The sequence below is a fragment of the Macrobrachium nipponense genome, chromosome 47 (assembly GCF_015104395.2).
Source record: "Macrobrachium nipponense isolate FS-2020 chromosome 47, ASM1510439v2, whole genome shotgun sequence".
In the NCBI taxonomy this organism is placed as follows: domain Eukaryota; kingdom Metazoa; phylum Arthropoda; class Malacostraca; order Decapoda; family Palaemonidae; genus Macrobrachium; species Macrobrachium nipponense.
In genome coordinates this window covers 27,340,787-27,356,009 of record NC_087222.1, presented here as the reverse complement: position 1 = coordinate 27,356,009, position 15,223 = coordinate 27,340,787, and the positions used below count along the sequence as shown (strand labels likewise).

The following is a 15,223-nucleotide window of genomic DNA, read 5'->3' as shown; positions in this document are numbered from 1 at the left end:
TTTGAATAAAGATTCTCAGCTATTTAGTAAACCGACTGATTATGGTTAATACCACCTTCTGTTAAGGGGACACTCACTCACATACAAACACACTCTCTCTCCCTCCCTCGGGGTATTGCAATGCTGGCCTAAGGGGGTAAAAAAAAAATGTACGAGTAACAAACCGCCATATTTTGTAAAGTGTCTTTTTCTGTTTAAATAAAAGAGCGTCCATTTATATAATGGTTTTTATTTCCTCAAAATGTTCATACAAATGTCTGTTTATTTATACATTAATTACGCTATTACCATTACGTAAACGAGCTATGACGTTATATGAAAAGCCTTTGTACCTACTTACAATATGGCAGACACTCAGGATGACGACATCGTTACGAAAATCAATTATACTTCAATCAAGGATTACTTCAATCTACGTCCTTAAAAGTATCTTTTCAACGACGTTACGTTTAATATAATCGATTATCGTTACTTTATAATGACTTAATTATACGTTCATTCAAATGTCTTATTACGTATAGGTCTAGCAAAGGTAAGGAGCCTTTTCATATGACGTCATAAGCATACCTTTAATAATCTTCTTTGACTTATTATAGCTTATTTGCTATATGTAATGTCTTAGAGAGAGAGAGAGATGCGTATATTTACTTTAAACTCTCTACAACAAGCAAGACATAAGGCCACTTTTCAGCAAAACACTAGACCTATATCCACAGCCAAGGTCTTCAAGCTGATAGCTTGATGTCAGGTGTCCATAAGACCTCCTGACATGGTCATAAAGGCAGTTTAAGTAACCAATGATGAACGGGGGAAGGTAGTACCCCTTGAGATGTGGTCAAAATCAGGTCCCGCCCTTCAAGATGTGACAAGGAATTCTATGCTGTAAAAGAAGGCAAACCGAGATTACATATATAGACCTATTATAGATCTAAAAGGGCTCTATGGGAAGGAGGATAGCACAAAAGAGGGGCTGAAATGTAGCCCCTTCTCCACAAGAGGTTATTTCTGGTTAAGTCCACCTCTGTAAACAGACCAATATGTCTCAATATCCAACTTGGAAGCGAGAACAAGAGACCATCATTCTACAAGATGACGATGACTTTACCTCCATGACACACACACTAAATTGCTAACCAAACCATCAAGGAATGGATGACACTGTTGCTATAATCAGAGATTAAGAGATGTTCAAACACCTAAGATCTATTTAGTACAAAGATCACAGGACGTAACAAGTTAGGATACTAGGATCAAGTCCACGATGAACTGGGGGAAGTTCTGGTGCCTGTGAATCAAAGGGTCCTTTAATCTTAGGACTAGTTGAGAGAACCCACAACAATTTTAGCATGGGATCACAGCTTGTTCCAGTTAATTGGGGAGCGAGAACTTGATTCCTTATACAGCTGTTCATTATCTACTGACAATTCTTACAGAAATAACTAAACCATTGACATACAAGGAAAATCTTGGTAAAAGATATTTTCTTCTTGTTCTGAGCACTACAGCAAAGACGACATAAACTGTAAAATCTGCAAAGCAAAATTAAATAAATACCACAGAACCAACATACATAGAAAACACTTCCAGTACTGCACTTCCAGCAAATGAAAAGACCTCTGGAACAGATCAGGTTGACATAACACCACTTGCAGTAGACGAAGGCATTCAATTCTCTACAACGCATAGACACTACAAATGACCAAGAAAGTTTGTTGACGAAATAATCTCAGATTCAAAATGGCCAACCATGGAACCTTCTACCAAGCTGCAATAGTACTATAACCATATGGCTGGAAAACAGATCACAATCCTATGGCCGCTTTGCCTGGAAGACAGATGACCTCAAAGTTCTTATTCTCCAGATTTTGACAGTTTTCTAAATGAGGTCATACAATGACTCTACGCAGGTCGCAGGGCATCGCAGGCTTTTGTAATCCAACAACTATGTAGTACCTTTGGCAACATGGAAAAGAGAGAGAGAAAGAGGCTTGACAAAACGCCCAACACAAAATTTATTTGACAAAACCGAATATTGAAATTCCATATAATTACAAAAAAAATCAAGATGTACTTGACATGTACAAGAAACGTTCAAAATATCACTCATTTTGATAGATAAACTGATAATTACATAATACAATACTGCCAAACCTTAAAACGTGCATTTTGGCTATTAACAAGCTCTTCTTAGGCCTATAAAATCTCTAACAACCTCCCTATGGTAGCCTTAAAGGCTTCATACTTCACCAATTCTCTTATCTTATCCCTGTACCAATTTTGTTTTTTTGTGGGACAAGCAACATTTTAATCTAGACTGAAGTAGAGTTCATTTGCTGTCCCATTATGGACATATTTCAACCTGTACAAAATGGGCCCCAGTGCCGTTAGGAAGAATTGGGAAAAGCTAAACAACAAAACCTTAGACTAAAACTTAAAACTGTAAATAAACCCAAACCACAATTAACTCTGTTTACAACAAATAGAGAAATACAAGCCTAAATTTGCTCCGTAGGCCTACGCCTTTGTCAACCTTATTTATAAATGAGCTCTGATTGAAATTTGAAAACTATGGGGCATTACTATATTTGCATTTTGGGAGTATAAATGATTGAAATGTAATACATATCTCATTTTTCAAATCGTGCACTTTTTAACTTTTCACAAAATGTAATATATCTGGATTAACTAGAAAAGGTACATATTTATGTTACCGATTTATACTTCCCATTCATCAACCCTCTTAGTACTAGCACTATTTTCAATTGAAGAGCAGACAACCAACCAGCCATTTTATCTCTAAGACAATGATGGTTACTAGGAAGTGTGTCCTCCACCTATAGGGTAAGGTCCTCTCTTGTCTACAGGTGGCTCTCCTTAGCTAAAATTCCTTGCAAATCAAATGTGTACCAGTCAGCATTGCCAAAAGGTTGGCAAGCCCAGTGAATAACAAGGGAAGCTCATGTATTATGATAAGGAAAATGAATAAAATGAATGAGTTATATAAAAAAGTGAGGGGACAAGTATAGACTGAAAACTGAGAGCTGTGTCTGTGAATTGCAAACTTCTCACACTTGGATACTTAAACAGATTGCAAGTATCTTAACTGTTTAGGAATAGAGGGAGAAGGTTAATCCTAAGAGACAGACAACTGATCATTACTGACAATCATGCAGCACAGAAGTAAGAACTCCTTACCATTCTGGACTCCTACACAGCTAGAGCAAGGTGTACAACTTAGACCCTAAAAACGTACTCCTGATGGACTGACTTCTAACAGCTCGTTAAAGTACTCGACCTTAACAATATACATGAATTCGTTAAATTTCCTAGAGCGAAGACATCAAAAGAAAGGGATGGTGAGTGTAGTAGTTTGGAAAAGCAAAGCAATTCTGTAAAGAAAGGTCATGATTCCAGGTGACTTTTTGTTTTTTGTATGGTGGATTTACGTTGCATGGAACCAGTGGTTATTCAGCAACGGGACCAACGGCTTTACGTGACTTCCGAACCATGTCGAGAGTGAACTTCTATCACCAGAAATACACATCTCTCACTCCTCAATGGAATGGCCGAGAATCGAATCCGCGACCACCGAGGTGAGACGCTAATATCATACCAACCACACCGCTGAGGCCAGGTGATGGTAGAGAGACAGGAACGATGACAGAGATGTTTCACACACTTTGTAGTAGTTCATCTAAGGAGGTACCTTTACAAGCATGAATACGAATGAACCAATAGTTTAGTGTGTCAGTCACTTCAACTGTTCTTGACTTGGGTGGTAGTGGGACAATTCTAAACCGTGGAGAAGGACGAACAAACTGGTTTTCTCTTTTAATAGGAAGTAATCCCCTTAGATCCAATTTCTCGTATTCAACTTCTGTAAGATCCTTCGGGTGAGCCATAAGACTTTCTAGCCATACAACCTAGTGGGCCTGTACAGAACTTGCTATATCAACAACCAACCATGAGTTTACATAACTTTTACGTTGAGAAACTTTTACAACTTAAACACTAATGACATAAATATGCGAGCATCCAAATGCGCAGTGATTCGTCTTCATCAGCAATGTCCGAAAAGGGGCAATTCTTCTTCATCTCTTGGCATCTTCATTGCCATACAAGTCATTTCTTGGCTCACCTAGATTAACCTGTAATGAAAGAAATGGAAAATTAATATCGCGACATTGTAATCTGAAGCATTTCTCTTAAAAATCTATGTTAACAGAACTATAAAAAAAAAAAACTCACAAAATGTACTCCAGAGAAGTTAACTAACTTATATACTTTGTTCCTCAACTCATCACACTAAAATACATATTGTAAACACAGGTTAATATACAACATGAAGATTCCATGGCATGGTAAATACAAAGCTTCATGTAAGCATCACATGAAAATAGGTCGCTGCTAATTATCATTATTATTAATTTGCTGTTAGTTGTATTATCATTCAGAGGATGAAACCCACTCATATGGAACAAGCCCACCAAAGGGGCCACTGACTTGAAATACAAGCTTCCAAAGAATATTAAGGTGTGCATTAGGAAGAAGTAAGAGGGGAGTGAAGGGAAATACAGAAAGAAGAGATACCGCTTATTTAAAAAAAAAAATTAATAAATTAACAAATAGATAAAGTATGAAAATGCAAGGAGAATAATGTTAGGCTAGTAATGTATTGAATCTTCGCTAGAACTTCTGACCTTTCAATTGCACACCTTATTCAAGGACCTCGCGAACTGAGAAGTTCAATAGAGAGGCACATATACTGCATAATGGTGCTGCTGTTCGGCGCATCTGGTTGCTCTCAGCAGATAAAGGGGATCAGGGATCAACCTTGAATGTGAAAGATCTCTGCTGAAATACAACTCGTGAAAGAACGACAGACGAGAGACCATCCTCCGACGGTCCATGTCATAACCGCTGCCATTAGGAGACAGAGACCTACCGCCACGAACCACTCTATCTAAAAAGCGATAAATCTCTAGCAGAAGCAGACATCCACACGGAGAACACGAGTCTAGTAAAGAGAGTACAAATTACCTAAAACAGGTTGCGTTGATTTTATCACTTATAAACACGAGGCCCTACGAACAATGCCTAACTTTCAAGTAGCATTTGCTGAAACTTTCATTAGGCGTTTCTCAAAGGTTAGATGCGAGTCAAAGATTACACCTAGAATAGTTAAAAGCTTCGCACTCATTCAGCAAAGTTCCATCCATCTGAAGGGGAGTGGATTTCAGCCTCATACCCCACTGACTACACCATTCCCTGATCCGGTCCGGACCCAATTGACGCTGAGGGGGGCTCCGTTTCTCAAAAGTGGATACTTGACTACACCCGTAAGTGTTGAATCATTTGCATACTGAATAATCTTTTTTTCCAGGCCAACAACCATGTCACCTGTATACACTAAAAATAACAGTGGACCAAGAACACTGTCCTGAGGAACTCCAGACACAATAATAGGTCTTGGTTTTCACTGATGATCCCGCATCCACAGCAACCTGCTGCTGCCTAGCTGTAAGGAATCCTTGGAAGTAATCCTAAAACATATCCATCCACGCCAAGAATCTGAATCCATCAAAAGCAGCACTAAATTCTATCTGAATTACTCTGCTCTCAAAACCCTTATCAAGGTTCCCTGGCAAATGGCAAGTCTAAAAGAGCATCACAGCTGCTTCCTATATGCATATTGACTATCAGCTAACAATCCTCTATATTCCACATTTAAAGTGGCTCAAAAAGAAGTTTTTATGCAACTTTGGAGAATAGGTACTGCAGTCTACAGATATGCCACTCTTTGAGCTTGGGCTCATCCACAAAGATACTACTACAGTGAAACAGAAATGTTCTAGTATCCCTAACATCCCTAACGGATATTATACTATCAATGCATCCCAACTCGCCAAGAACCATGAGCACACAGAAAAGCCAAAGACGTCTTGACTCTACAACAGCTAAGGAAAAAGTGGTGAGTTACTGACAGATGAGTGAGCAGTACCTAACTCCTCACCTGGTTACCACCAATTAACCAAGTGGACATAAAAGTTTATGGTTCTGTATTCCTACAAAGAGAAATACCTACTTATTCAAATTGATGGGTTCCCTAATATCACTACTGTGATTCTGCATGTGGCACTGAAGATCAATGGGGACTAAACATCTCTCACCTGAGCATAAGACCAGAGTGGGAATAACTTCCTTCCCCAGAGTACCTTACCCTGGTCTCGGAGCAACAGCTGTACCTATACAAACTTTGCATATTTAACTACCCTTTACATATGGACCTGTATCTGTTTACAGATTAAATAACATGGTTTACCTGTTCTGCACATTGGCCATCTCCTCAGAGTACACAGAGAGTTCCCACGTTGTTTATTCCACATGAAACTCCTGCGTCCAGTCTCTTCAGAATTTGCCGAGGGGCATACAAAATGTGTGTACGGTCCATTACAGGCCTGAAAAGATTCACTATTTAATATCCTGTTCAGTATTTATCTACTGTGTCTACGAACTATCCTGTTTTCAAAGATACTATGTGACGCATATTCGGCCCAAATAGTAATGATGAGAATACAAGAATTGTAAAAGTGTAATGAAGTTAGGTTTTTTAGTCCAAAACAATCTGGGTATATCAGTTGAGCATGACTCTACCACTACCAGCTTCAGTGTAATTACTGTACTCTTCATTTCAATGTAACAACTAACAGAATCACAATCATAGCCTCTTTGCCACATATAAAATGTTGGCTCCTACAGAAATATATAAAAATTCTAAAAGTAATTTGTATTAAACCTAGGTATACATAGTAGAGCCTTTAATGTATAGGAGTAATCATCAGCATGAGCTGGTAACATGTTGAAACCTGATAACGATGCGGTTAATTGTCAACCAAATTTCAGCTGCCATAAGCCAGCAATTATTCATCCGGCTTCAGGCCTATGTGGGGTATTGCAGTTGAAGTATGATAGGAGGCTCTGGTTTGTATACCGCAGAAAAACACAGTCAGGCCTATTTTACAAATATGGCATTTGTTCCTAAGTATACACCAAATAAAGCCTGGAAGGCTATGTTTTTTGGCACTGATAATCCGTAGAGGACCAAGAACTCTTGTAGCCTCCTACAGAATTCAGCATTTGGCTACAAGAGAGGCAGTTTAGACTTCAGTCAAGGTTGCACACAGTTGTTAGCCTGCTATCTCCCTCCGAAGCTAAGAAACAAGTCTATATAGCCTACCCACTATTCTGAGGTTTTCCTTAATAGTTCAATACATAAATGCCTGGCTAGGCTAACCCATTACAATGACCAAACCTAACAACAGGGGAATTTCATTATAAAGCCACATCTCTAAAAGCTAGGCTAGCTAAGGTAGAAACCTGGCATCCTACATGAGGTTATACACCACTCTTCCCTCCATGAAAAAAATAAATAAATAAAACAAACCAGTTTCTCAGTTGGGGCTAGGCTAACGCATCACAATAAAGTCTAACGACAGTGAATCCTGGTGCAGAGCTGTAACCCTAAGGGTTAGGTTATGTAGGACCCTGGTACCCTTAACAAAGTTAAGTAAGGTGGCGCCCTGGTAACCTTAGCGAAGTTAGGTAAGGAGGGGCACCGGTACCTACCCTTAACAAGGTTAGGTAAGCTGGCACCCTAGTACCCTCAGCAAGATTAGGTTACTCTATTTTCAGACCTTTTCTCCTCAGTTTCCCACTGTGAGCCATTCGATTACCACTAGCCATGTGTACAGGGATTCTGTAGCTGGTTAGCCAAACATATTTGGCTGAAAATGAAGATAAATGAACTAAATAAATATAAAATTAAAAGGTATTTCTACAGAAGCAATCCGCGGTGGCCTAGACTATGGCAATTGACGTTTTCCTATGTTATTTTACCCACTGAACAAGAATTTAAAGTAATATTTATTCGGACGACTGTAATTAACCCCCAAAGGCCAGTACTAAACACGGCGACTTGACTGCCGACTGAAATCGGCGGAAGAACACCAAAACCAATATGGCGGCGATACCAAAACAACAACAAACAAAGTAGGGAGCGACTACATATCCGCGACGATCGATTTGTGTTTGCTGTCAGTAAGGCCGTGGCAGAACGGCGCTTCACGCCTTATCCGCATATTTAAAGATTCTTGGCAAGCACGGAATGTACTGGCAAGAGGTAATGTTGCGCTGTGCACGCTAGCCACAGAGGTTACTGTAAGGCTACTTACCATGGCAGATCACACCTAAAGGCGTTCCTGTTGTACTCAATCCGACAAATAGCTCCACAACACTGGCAGTTTTTTTGCTTTAGAATTAAATTATGTCTTTGAGCATATTCAATCACAACTTCTTTACCACCACTAGACAAATAATGATAAAATTCACCATAACCCACATTGCACCGCAAACAATCGGTAGGAAATCGAAGGTCTCTGTCAAAATTAATACCAAAAGGGCCAGCCACTGCCTCTGCCATAGCTACAGGAAGACAAAATGCCGGTATTTGCTTCATTATTCGAGTATTCAGTCAAACAAGGATACCAGTGGACACTGGACAGGTAACTTTATTACTCCGCTGAAATGCTAGTGAAACTTAGTTTTCGACTAAAGTCGTTCGTAATTGGTTATGAAACCCATGATGTCATAACGATGTCACACCTCTCAGCCAATAATGAGTAACTGGAACTGCTTTTGTTTGCGTAAGAAAGTAAGTTAGAGGGCTCATTAAAAGTAAACATTACCGTAGAGGAAACACCTCTCCCGACTTAGGAAAAATTCGAGGTAAAAACTTATCAAGCTCATTTAATTCCACCCCATTCAATCTCTCATATAATGACTATACTTTTTATATTGCTTTTCACATGCTCTTTCCATGTACGTGATTATTTATTTTGATATCCAGTGCGGAGTGCTTCTGAAGTATTACCTTTAGTACTGATCCCTGGGGATTAATTACAGTCGTCCGAATAAATATTACTTAAAATTCTTGTTCAGTAGGTAAAACTGCATAGAAAAACCGCAACTGCCATAGTCTGGGCCGCCGCGGATAGGTACCCTAGATCTACCAAATACAAATTCATTCATTTTAGAATCAATAACCTTGTCTATAGGGTAGCCAGATGCATTGCAGACCCCAAGGGGGAGAGTCTGGGCTATGCTTGTTTTTAAGCTAGAAAACAAATAAAATGCCCTAAAAACAGACCAGTCATAGCCAAGTACGAACTTCCCTCTGGAACTGTTCCTTCGCTGGTCCTAATTTATCTTGAAAGGAATTTACATGACAAAGATGGCCTAAGCCTTCTACTACTACTACTACTACTACTAGGTAGTATCTAGACTCTCCCAAAAAGAAGTTTATAAAAACATTGTTTCCCACCCTAATAATAATTTATTAACAAACAAAAATGGTGTGTGGGGGCAGACGTGTTGGGGGTCTCTCTCGCGTTTCTTCACAGAAAAGAAGGGTTTTTCGCCCTTGGTGATTATACCTCCTATAGTAAACAATGTGTTAACAGTGTCTCCACGTCATACCCGGCGTGTAAGCCGGAGAGTGTTGTGCAACTGCAGATATACTAATATTCTTTCTGCTCCAATCGATGCCTTAGAAATCTTTCAAATCACAGCTACTCGAAGCCTATTGGTCCAGGGAAATGGGTAAAAGAATGCAGTGTATGTGTTAGTGCTTGACCCCTCCCTTACCACAAAAATGTCACCCGACCAACCTCCAATTGTTGCGCAAGTGACCCTGGCACCTACCGGTGCCTGTTCCCTACACACAAGTTCCGTACTCGCGAACAATTGTCTTTACTATTTACAATACCAATCGAACTGTTCCAACGTCGAGTCCGCTATACAATCTGTCAGTGATGCCTTCTCCGATGAGGATATCAACGTTGCATATACGAAATGCAAAGATCTGATACCAGAGAGCATTCTCAAGGAGCGATCCGCAAAGAACTTATCCTCTCACAAGAAAATATTGTATATCACTAAGTGGCTAAGGGACTGCTCGGTGGAAATCTACGCCGATGACCCTTACAATCTGCCTCCAAAGGGGCCTGCTGACCTAAGCCTACCTGCGGTGTACCACACGGCAGAAAATGCCTTCCAAACAGCAAAATCTCTCTCAGAAATAATTGGAAAAAACTCGGAAAAAATTGAGGAGACAAATGATAAATTATCAAGAATCTGGGATGTGATCAAAGGACTGCAGGAATCCCTAAACAGTCTTAAAACAGTGGAAACAAATAATCTCACACGGATCTGGGATGCGATCAAAGGAGTGCAGGGATCGATAGACAATCGCACAGATAGCCACCAGACTCCTACGAATGCGGCATCCAGTTTTTTCTCGCCTCCCAGCAACACGGAAGTGCCCCGTCTCCTGTAGACCGTTCCGAGGGGACTGCTGGTCTCCCAACCTCTTCTCCCTCCCCAGTGCCTCTGGTGGAAGATATATCTCCGGTGACGATTACTAGCCCTCTTAAGGTGAGGCCACACCAAACGCGGCGAGCGTGGAGGTTGGAGGGAAGAGGTTCTCGCGGCAGTTTGAATCATAGGTATCTTATGCGGGTGGCCACACAATACTAGCGGGACGGCTCAACCCTCTGCAGTTGCCGCCAGGCGATGTAACATGTTTTAAAATATCGCGGCAGTTCAGGCATCTTCAACCGAAACAACCCCATTTTCTATATGATTAGGGAGGGACTATGTTACTCGAATGGTTACTTCCCTTTCTTGATTATATTGATAACTATGTTGTGAAGTTAGTTCCCGTATTAAGGAACTTTCATTTGTAACCTAGAAATTGTTTAAAGCATATTATCATTGTTAAGTAACTGATATTAGCATAGAAACGATTAAGTTTTAAGCGACTACATTTATTATCTATTCAGTAAAATATCGAGTTAATTATTCCATATCTGTAATGCATGTTTAAATTAGCAGTTATTTCAGCACCTCTCATTTGTGTACTTTCAGAATGCGTTCAATGTTGTTCTTATTAAAGTCAAACAAATAGACCGAGTTCTTATATAGTCTAAATACTTTCCCAGGGGATGAGTCATCACTGAATATAAAATTGGGGAATATAAGAAAAAAAAAGGTAAAAGGACCACACTACATAAATAGACCCTCCGACTTGACATGGTCACTAACGTGCAGATGAACTGGAAATCAGTTGCCGAAGTGTCACCTGTTCAGCGGTAGTGGCTACATAAGAATCATTTAATTGGGGAGGTGTTTCGGAAGAGAGCTTTGTGGGATCCCTGATCCATTCCATAAAATTACTTTTTTCAAGAAATGGAAGAAGAGTAGAACGAGTGGCCCTCATTTATGTAAGCCATCGGTGTCATGCATTTCGACCCCCAAAACTTTAAAGGTGCCAACTATTATGCACTCAGCCACTCGAATAATCCTTGTCCAGCTGCATAGACTTGATAACTATACGAATCCTCAGTGCAGCAGTATCACTTATTTATGAAATATTCGTGGTACTTTGTACTTTCTTTATTAATGTTAACAATGAAGCAAAACTGATTTTTCCTTCTGTTACTTTCTTTTATGTAGTTTCCATTAAACTACTTTTGTTTTAAATACCGGTAAATCGTTTTATTTCAACATAATTCAGACAATAATCAATTATACGTCTTATATAATTTGCAATTAATTCTCGCTCCTTTGTTTTTCTAAGTATCTTTAAGGAAGTAACCCTATATGCTGTTAGTTTTGCAATAATGAAAAGTTAAAATCCACATTTTCTTTTCACTTCCCCTAAAGTAATAACTATATGGGAAGTAAATATATATATATATGGATTTTAACCTTTTATTATCACAAAATTCACTGCCAAGCAAAGAACCAAAAGACCGTTGGGTCATACGTAGTCTATCGTCAAGTTTGACTCTTACGATTTCTATTAAAGGCAATTTCCTATCCAAACGTTACTTTGCAAAGAAGTATATCTTTGACTGCTGAGAGTGACACGTGGGAGGGAGGGTGGCGTATCTGGTGTGGCCATATGTCGTTTTGACGCTGCTCTCCCGCCCGAGACGTGCCTGCACCTCGACGCTCCCCCCGCCCGGTGTGGCCTTACCCTTAATCCTCCCCACTCTATCTCTCCCCCACAATCCCCCATCGTAGATGCAGATGAAACTGATCATGAGGGGTCTGGCGGATGGCAGATACAAACAAGCAGAAAGAAGAGAAGAACCTCTCGTTTGGCCGATGGACCGGAGCCCAACATTCATGTTTCACCTCACCCGACACCTGAGAAGAGATGTCACGTAGCAATTCACAATCTGCGCTCATCAGTGATGCTAGACGCCATAGTGGAGAGAGTCAAGTTTCTCACTGGTTCTGACCCACTCATCTCTCACGAACTCCCATGCAGGATTAAACATAAAGTGGCTTACAGGATTACCTGCCTATTTCAACACCTCGACGTTCTTAAGGCGAGAATTTCGGTCCTAATATATTAGTTTCAAGATATAAATTATTCCGGGATCAACCACCCCCAGGGGAACATACTGACACTCCAACCAGGGTCATTTCCACCGCAAGTGCCAGTCAACCCCCCACGGCGAGTGACTGCCCACTCCCCCTGGCTAACCCCCCATCCAGCCAAATGATCAGCGCATTCATCTCCCATCTTCGTGAGTAGCCATGGATACATTAAACTTAATCTCTTGGAATATTTTTGGCCTCAAGCGGAACATTCCTCTCCTAAACATGTTCTGCAAAAACTTCAAGGGCATCATTGCACTGCAAGAAACGCTCCTCTGGCCTCATGACCTTGCCATCTGCAATTCAATTCATGAAGACTTCAGAACCTTCTCGACTTCATCGATGCAAGTTACAGATCAAATCATAGCCGGTCGCCCGAAAGGGGGACTTTCTTTCCTGTGGCACAAATCGTTAGACAATATGATAAAGGTGATGACCTACAGGAGTGACAGATTGCTTGGGCTTCAAGTGACAGTAGGGAACTCTAAAATCCTAATTATTAATGTTTATGCCATGGGAAAATAACAATAATTTTGATCATTACTGCATGATCCTAGGGGAGTTACACAGTATTATTCATGATTCTCCTGCTGATCATATTTGTATAACCGGGGACCTTAATTCTCACCCCACAAAACAATTTTATAATGAACTTACTCGCTTCTGTCAAAATCGTGCTCTCCAAATTAGCGATGTAATGCTCCTCCCTCCCTCCTCCTATCCATATGTACATAATAGAGCGGACGCTATTACAACCTCCTGGCTGGACCACTGCATCACACCTCCACAACTTCATGATTCTATTATGACCTGCAATATTCGCTATGATCTTGCAACGGGCTACGATCCCTCCCCTCCCTACCGTGAACCCCCTAACTGTTCGCCCACCAGCGGTAAACTGGGATTTTAAAAACCAACAGAAAACCAGATACTTTAGGGAGACCACGGAAACCAGGTTGCGGTCAATAGTTCAACCGGCAGACGCCTTACTTTGTACTAACACAAATTGTAGAAATGACCACCACAGGAGGGACCTGAATGAGTTCTATTCGAACATAATCTCCGCTATGCTTGCTTCGGGCAGGACTGCCTACAGATTTCATCGAGGTAATTCTCGTAATTTAACTTGATGGAATGACTTGGTTAAAGATCTGTATACACACTCACGAGAAATGTTTTTACTGTGGAGGCAAAATGGTAGCCCCAGGGAAGGGCACACTGCATAACTAATAGACAGGCGAGAGCGCAGTTCAAACTTGCTCTTAAGCACTGCGCCAGGTTTAAATGAAAAACAACTAAGAGCCGATGCAATGTCTAGAAACTTAGAATCTGGTGATTATCCTCATCTTTGGAAAGATATCCAGTCCTTAAATCCCAAAACTAAAAAGCTATCACAGAGAGTAGGGGAAGCAGTCGGAGACGAGGCTATCGCAAGGATGTGGGGTGATCACTTCAACAATATCCTGAATTGCATAAATGATCAAGATTCCCGAAGGGATGTAGATAACCTCCTTACTGACAACATTCAATTTCATTTTGCAGACCGTATTACGCCAGGTAACATCAGCGATGCCATAAACAGCCTACCTAATAATAAATCGCCCGGCTGTGATGGTCTTCCTGCAGAGGCCTTCAAATTCTGCCATCCGATAATTTACATTTTGCTAGCTGCCCTATTCAGTGCGTGCATAATTCACCAGTTTCTTCCAGACTCCCTACTCATAGTTCACTTGATACCATTAATCAAAAACAAGCTAAAGGCTGCAGCTGACCCTGGCAACTACCGGCCAATTGCAATCACAACGATCGCATCGAAGATACTTGAGTCGGTTCTTCTTGTGAGACTTCTCCCTTTTCTACACACCACTGACAACCAGTTCGGGTTTAAAGCAAACCACTCAACCGACACCTGCATCTACATACTGAAAGCATTGCTGAATTACTACCTATTATCAAACTCTCCTGTTTACCTTTGTTTTGTAGACGTGAGAAAAGCATTTGACAGAGTAAACTACCTGAAGCTGCATAAAAGGGGCACACCCTTGTATCTAATTGGCATTTTGCATTGCTGGTTCTCCACACGGCAATTCTGTGTCAAATGGGGTAACGTATTATCTTACACTTTCGGCTCCCTAAACGGGCTTCGGCAAGGGGCATTCTCTCTCCATACCTGTTTAATACGTACACAGATGCCTTGAATGTCAAACTGAACTCACTCCCAATCGGATGCACCGTCAATGAAACAACTATAAACAACCTCTGTTACGCCGACGATATGGTTCTGATTTCCCCATCTGTGCAAGGTCTCCAACGACTCATCGACACTTGCCGCCAATATGCAGAGGAATTTGATATAATCTACAACGAAACCAAGACCCAGTGCATGTCGCTGCTCCCGAGATCGCTTAAGCATATTGTAGAACCACAAATTTTCCTCGGAAACCATCGGCTGGAATTTGTGCATGAATTTCCGTATTTGGGTCACATTATCACCGACGACCTAAAAGATACAGCAGACATTGAACAGAGGCGGCGTAAACTATGTGCAGCTGGCAAGATGATTGCAAGGAGGTTTGCCTTCTGTCACCGAGACGAGAAACTGCTGCTCTTCTGCTCGTACTGCTACAGTATCTATGGGTGTTCCCTCTGGACGAACTATACCCGAGAGACCATGAGACGCATCACTGTTGTGCACAATGACATTCTGAGACGCCTC

General features: G+C 40.8%; 1 long non-coding RNA gene across 1 annotated transcript; it reads right to left on the bottom strand.

Moving 5' to 3' along the window:
- Positions 1-230: 230 nt before the first annotated feature.
- On the bottom strand, positions 231-10,609 carry LOC135204822 (uncharacterized). Its single transcript, XR_010312348.1, has 3 exons — positions 10,261-10,609; positions 6,323-6,458; positions 231-4,148 (listed from the first exon to the last, which is right to left on the bottom strand). It is a non-coding gene; the product is annotated as an uncharacterized LOC135204822 (long non-coding RNA).
- Between the last annotated feature and the right edge of the window lie 4,614 nt (positions 10,610-15,223).